The 6,882-nt window shown below is 35.0% G+C and overlaps 1 pseudogene; it reads right to left on the bottom strand.

The window, feature by feature from the left end:
- Nucleotides 1–1,465: 1,465 nt before the first annotated feature.
- Nucleotides 1,466–2,169, bottom strand: LOC138144250 (probable ATP-dependent RNA helicase DDX52 pseudogene; annotated as a pseudogene).
- Nucleotides 2,170–6,882: the final 4,713 nt, after the last annotated feature.

Raw genomic sequence — 6,882 nt, 5'->3', positions numbered from 1 at the left:
ACCCATTTTGAGTTGCTTTCCTTTATCAAAGCAGATCCAAGAACCTGTGTTGGCAGTCACCCTGGAGACGCTGGGGTGCTTGCTGCTACAAACTGGTACTTCTGACTCTAAAATGAATTCTTTCTACTGTACTATACTGCTTCTGAGAAGCTACAAAATGAAACTTTTAAAGACAAGCATACAAATAAATGTTGTCCTTCAAAGTACTGTTATTAATAATAACTACCACTTATATAGTACTTCAAAGTTTGTGAAATACTTTACATGCATTATTTTATCCAGTCCTCACACTAACTCTGTGAGGTAAATGTTATTCTTATCCTCACTTAAAATGAGGAGAAAACTAAGGCTAAGAGTGGTTAACTCACTTGTCCAGGGTTATATAGCCAAGAAGTATCTGGAATAGGATTTGAACTGATTTTCTCACTACAAGTCCAGTGCACTGTCCTCTACAACATAATGTTTTGGGTTGGGATGTGTGCGTGTGCATATTATTGTTGTTACTGTTGTTTTTGTTCCTGATATCAAGAGGCTTTTACTCCACAGTACAAAAACCATCATTCATAAAACACCAAACTTACATGTGCCAAAAATTATTTCCAACTCCTCATGTAGTACTTTCGACAGGGATCTGCTTACTAAATGAAATTAAGGCAAAAAAAAAAAAAAACCAAACATTAGGAAGGCAGACTTATGAGAGTGGTACTAAAAGAATATTGAGTAATACAAACATTCATTACTATCAGGATAAACATGGAACAGTAATCAACTAAAGCCCATGAGTATGGAAATAGATTGGATATAGCAACATAGTTATGTGGTAGAAAATGAGTAGCCTACAAAAGACTGGCAATGATCTAATAGCAACATGATGGGGAAGGAATTTGGGGTTCCCCTGAGTATGAGGACAGTCAACAGAAAAGAGCTGATTCTCATTTCCAAGAATTTGAATTACTCCAGTAAGAAGCTACAGAACTGGAGCCCCCTTTGCTGTGCACTCTCCTCCAGGGTTTCCACAAGCTATTTAAGGAATGTTAACTACATAGAATAGTAAGCTACACAGCATGTGAGTTTTCTGATGCATCACTCAAGATGCATCTTGAAAAAACGTTCTCTATCTCAAACCCTTAAGTGACACCTGGAGTTCTACTTTGTGCCATCCAACAGTGATCACTCCTTCTACCTGCCAAGGAAACCTTTAAAGATGACAATCTTGGGGTGTTTCTTGGCCAGTCTTTGCACTAGGGTCTTGTATAAGACATATTCCTATGGATTCAACTTGCAAATATTTCTGTGAACAGTGTTCCTTCCAAAGTATTATTCCTAAAGTTAGTTGTAGGTTGAAATCTGATAAGGAGCAGTGAATGTACATGGTCACATACCACTTTCCATATTGATGACTTCCTGGAGTTTTGTTTCAGTCATTCACTCATTTAACATTCAGTTAGTTGGGAAAATAGGTGACTCAAAGTGTTCCATGAAAATAGCACTTCATATTCACACACTTAAGGCAGTGGAATTTTATTTCTGGAATAGTCTCTGAATAAGTCTGATTATCATGCCTATTTTTAGTAGGTACTATCTTCTTTCTGGCATTCTGATGAGTAATTTTTGTTCACTCAGCATTTTCCAAGAAATGCTGTGGTATTACATTAATGCTCTCCCTTTCCTTTGACTTCTTAATCATCTGTTGTTTGTTTGGAACTTTATGGAAGCTTCTGACATACTTTGGCATGGGACCTTCTGCCTGCTGTGTCACAATGGCAACATTTCATGATGGCTTACCATTTTTATTGAAGAATGCAATAGTATTTCATTTATGCCCTGCTTTTTCACTTTGACCAATCATGTGAATATATTCCACTGCACCAATTGGAAAGTCCTAATTACTAAGTTCATACCTTTAAAGTCAATTTCTCTTGCTAGTAAGGCAGGGCAGATAAGAACCCAATTTTCCTGCTCTGAAACTATGGACTGTGTTTTCTTTCTGCTGCTGGATTCTCTGCATGTGAATTGTGTCACATTAATACTGTCATAAATGAGTTTGTGGAAAAGTTCTTTAGTTCTTTTAATGGGTTGAATGGAAACAAGGACAGGTGGATAGAAATTATTATTTAAGTAGAGATTATATAAGTAGAAACTTAGAACTCTAATAGCTAAAGCTAACATTTCTACTTCAATATTAAATAATAGAAGTGATAATGGGCATCCTTGCTTCACTACTGATCTTATCAGGAAAGCTTCTAGCTTATCCCCATTACATACAATGTTCGCTGATGGTTTTAGATAGATATTACTTATCATTTTAAGGAAAACTCCATTTATTCCTATGCTGTCTAGTATTTAAAATAGGAATGGGTGCTGTATTTTGTCAAAAGTTTTTGCTGCTTTTATTGAGATAATTATATGATTTCTATTAGTTTTGTTATTAATAAGGTCAATTATGCTGATAGTTTTCCTAAGATTGAACCAGCTCTGCATTCCTGGCATAAATCCTACCTGGCTATAGTAGTGCATTTCTTTGTACTTAGGAGACATGCTTTCCAAGTCATTAAGAGGTCAGATGCCTGCTTATCAATAAGGTTCAACCCTTGGTGAAAATATTCCTGAAATAGTGTCAAGCTTAGTTTAAAACTGTACTAGGACTTTCAGAAAACCCTCTATGATAACACAATTTCTTGGCAAAGTAGAGTGAATTAATCACAACTTAATTTTTCTTTTAAAACTAGCTATTTCACAATGGGCTTAGATCCGTCATTGTGAACACCAGTCATGGCAGGACCCTATAGGAAATGTCTAAGGTATATGAAATTGTCAGGAATGTATAAACATTCCAGAAAGTGGATCTATTTTTTTAAAGTAATTAATTAATTGCTGATTTGAATCTGCTTCTTTTTCTAAAAACTAAAGGCAGACAAATTCTGGTTGAAGGCCCCATTTAATTGTGTTTTGGTGAAATAGCATTTTAGCATTATTTATGGGACAGAATATGGCACAAGGCAGAAAATGCCAAATCCACAAAACCAAACCACAATGAAATCTCACTCAGTAGGAGGTCCTGATTTTGGAATCTGTGATACTTAGTTTAGGGAGGAAACAAGTTTTCACTACCTGAAAAGAAAAGTACTTACTAAGCAACCATTTTTTCTTGGTCTAATGCGACAAATCACAATGAAATGGGGTAAGTTCAAGTCCATAAGAGGTTAACCAGTTTTAATTATTTTTACACCTTATTTATTTATTATCCTGCTGATAAATTTCTGTAATCTCTTTGCTAATACATATTTAAAATTTTTGCATCTATTTTCATTAGGGAAATTGTTCCAAAATTTTCTTTCTCTGTTTTGGCTCTTCCTGATTTAAGTATTAGCATCATATTTGTGTTATAAACACAATTTAATAGGACTCTACCTATTTTTCCAAATAGTTTACATGGTATATCTTTAAATGTTTGGTAGAATTCATTTGTAAATCCATCTGATCCTAGAAATTTTTTTCTCAGTGAGTTCATTGATGGCTTGTTCAATTTCTTTTTCTAAGATTGGGTCATTTAAATATTTTATTTCTTCTTCTGTTAATCTGGGCAATTTATATTTTTGTAAATATTCATTCATTTTACTTAGTTTGTTGAATTTATTGGTATACAGTTGGGCAAAATAGCTCCTAATTATTGTTTTAATTTCCTCTCCATTAATGGTGAATTCACCCTTTACATTTTTGATACTGGTAAATTGATTTTCTTCTTTCTTTTTCAATAAAATTAGCCAAAGGTTTATCTGTTTTATTGGTTTCTCATTAAACCAGCCATTCGTTTTATTTATTAGTACAAGAGTTTTCTTACTTTCAATTCTATTGATCTCTCCTTTGATTTTCAGAATTTTTAATTTCATATTTAATTGGGAATCTTTCATTTGTTCCTTTTCTAGCTTTTTCCATTGCATGCTAAATTCTTTGATCTCTTCTTTCTCTATTTTATTCATGTAAGCATTTAGAAATATAAAATTTCCCCTAAGAACTGCTTTGTCTGCATCTTGTAAGTTTTGCTTTGTTGTCTCATTGTTGTCATTCTTTTTGATGAAATTATTGATTGTTTTTACTATTTGCTGTTTGACCCACTCATTCTTTAGGATTAGATTATTTAGTTTCCAATTAATTTTTTTTAGTCCATCTTTACATGACTCTTTTTACACATAATTTTTTTATTTCATCAAAAGGATGCATTTAATATTTCTGCCCTTCTGTATTTGATTATGAGGGTTTTTAACATCCTAAGATATTATAAGTTTTTGTGTAGATGCCATGTACCACCAAGAAAAAAGTGTATTCCTTTCTATCCCCATTCACTTTTCTTCAGAGGTCTACTATATCTAACTTTTCTAAAATTTGATTCACCTCCTTAACTTCTTTCTCATTTATTTTGTGGTTAGATTCATCTAGTTCTGAGAGGGGGAGGTTGAGGTTCTCCACTAGTATGGTTTTGCCATCTATTTCTTCCTTTAACTTAGTTAACTTCTGTAAGAATTTGGATGCTATACCACTTCGTGCATATATGTTTAATATTGATTCATTCATTGTTTATGGTGCCTTTTAGCAAGATGTAGTTTCCTTCCCTATCCCTTTTAATTAGGACTATTTTGGCCTTTGTTTTGTCTGAGACCAGGATTGCTACCCCTACTTTTTTTTTTTTTACTTCGTATGAAGCACAAGATATTTTTCTCCAGCCTTTTGCCTTTTTTTCTGTGTGTATCCCTCTCCTTCAAATGTGTTTGTTGCAAATAATATAGAGTAGGATTATGGCTTTTAATCCACTCAGCTATCCACTTCCATTTTATGGGAGAATTTATGCCATTGTTATTCAGTTATGATGACTAGCTGTATATTTCCTTCAATCTTATTATCCCCACATTTATACTTTTCTCTCTCCTTTTGCCCTGTCCCTCCTCACCAGTGTTTTGCTTCTGACCACCACCTCCCTCAATCTATCCATCCTTGTATCAATCCCCTTTCCTTTTCTTTCCCCTTTTTCCTTCTACTTCCCTATAGGGTAAGATAAATTTCTATACTTAATTGAGTGTGTATATTATTACCTCTTTGAGTCAAATCTTATGAGAGTATGATTCAAACAATGCTCACCTGCCCCTTCTTTCCTTCTACTGTAATAGGTCTTTTATGCCTCTTCATATGAAGTAATTTGCCCTATTCTGCCTTTCCCTTTTCTCTTCTCCTAGTACAATCCTTTTATTCACTCCTTAATTTTTTTCTTGTATCTATTTTTCAATTGTTTTTCCAATGAGGTATTTTACATTTTCTTCTACTTTTTCATTCTTTTGACTTTGTTTGACTGATTCTTGATGTCTTACAGAGTCATTAGCTTCCATTTGCCCAATTACAATGTTTAAGGAATTATTTTCTTCACTTAGCTTTTGTACCTCCTTTTTCATAGGGCCAATTCTACTTTGTAAGGAGCTGTTCTCTTCAGTCACTTTTTGTCCTTCCTTTCCCAAGCTGTTGACTCTCTCTTGCATACTTCTCACTTCTTTTCCCAATGTTTCTCCTACTTGACTTTTAAAACCCTTTCTGAGCTCTTCCAAGAAGGTGTTTTGAACTCAAGACCAGTTGATGTTCTGCTTTGAGGTTTCCCCTGTGTAAGCTTATGACATTGTTGTCCTTGTCTAAGTTTTTGTTTTGATCTTCCCTGTCACCGTAAGCTCTCTATGGTCAAGATTCTTTTTTGCTCCTTGCTCATATTTTTGCCTATTTCATGGCTTTTGAAGTTGAGTTCTGCTCTGGGGATGGTGGTGGCAGGGGTGGGGGGAGCACTGTCTCAAGCTTCTTTTGCTGGGGTCCAGTGACCTGGTCACTGGCTTTGTGTGCAGAAGTCTCAGGTGCTGGTGGCTTGTTCACTGTGCTAGGGTGGCCCAGTATCATCATGCATGTGGTCTGATTTATGGGAATGGCAATTTGCCTTCTGTGATGGGACTGGAGGCCTCACAGCTGGCTTGCTGAGCCAGGACTGAGGAGCCTCAGTTACTAATCTATGCTGTTGCTAAGAGCCTTCTACTGGTTTTCCCAGACACCTTCTGTTCTGGTTTGTGCTGCCCTTTTACTCAAGTGAAACAAACATTTTTTGAAGTCCTTCTAAGTTATCTTAAGCTGTGAAATTATTTCACTTCATCTTTTGGTAGGTCTTGTTGTTCCAGAATCCATTTAGAGTCTTGACTTGATATTATTTCCTGGGAAAACGGGAAAGATCTCAGGCAACTTCTTGGTTTTTCTCTGCCATCTTGGCTTTTCCCCTGAACTAATAATTTTTTATAGCATAGTAGTATTCCATCACAATCATATACCACACTCTAGCCATTCCCCAATTGATGGGCATCACTACAATTTCTAGTTCTTTGCTACCACAAGGAGAATTGCTCTGAACATTTTAGGACATATAGGTTCTTTTCCTTTTTCCCTAATCCTCTTTGAAAATAGAACAGGTAGTGGTGTTATTGCATCAAAAGGTCTAGGTAATTTAATAACTCTTTGGGCCAAATGTTGCTAAAGTGTAGCAATGGGTTCAGGAAGATCTGTTCCTTGGACGTGAGTTTTGTTTCTATTTTAGAAATGATTTATCTTTTCCTTTCAGAGCCACTGCAATTTCTCTGCAGCTATTTTATTTTCCTTTTTTATCTTTAATCTTTGATTCCAGTGAGGATGTCTATACTATAGTATCTTCTTCCTCATTAGAGTTGACTGAAATGCTTTTGGAAGCTTGTTTTTTCTTCTTTATATTCTATTTACTCTTTCTTTCAATTCTGCTATCCTCTTCATCTTCAGCTTTTGATGTAATCTCTCCTGTCCTTTGAATAGGATATTATGCAGTGAAGTTCCATT

The sequence above is a fragment of the Petaurus breviceps genome, unplaced genomic scaffold, assembly GCF_028583685.1.
Source record: "Petaurus breviceps papuanus isolate PSGF00001 unplaced genomic scaffold, PetGlider_PUasm1.0 90692, whole genome shotgun sequence".
Taxonomy (NCBI): Eukaryota; Metazoa; Chordata; class Mammalia; order Diprotodontia; family Petauridae; genus Petaurus; species Petaurus breviceps.
Note: the sequence above shows the minus strand (reverse complement) of the source record. Positions and strands in the feature narration are given on the sequence as shown.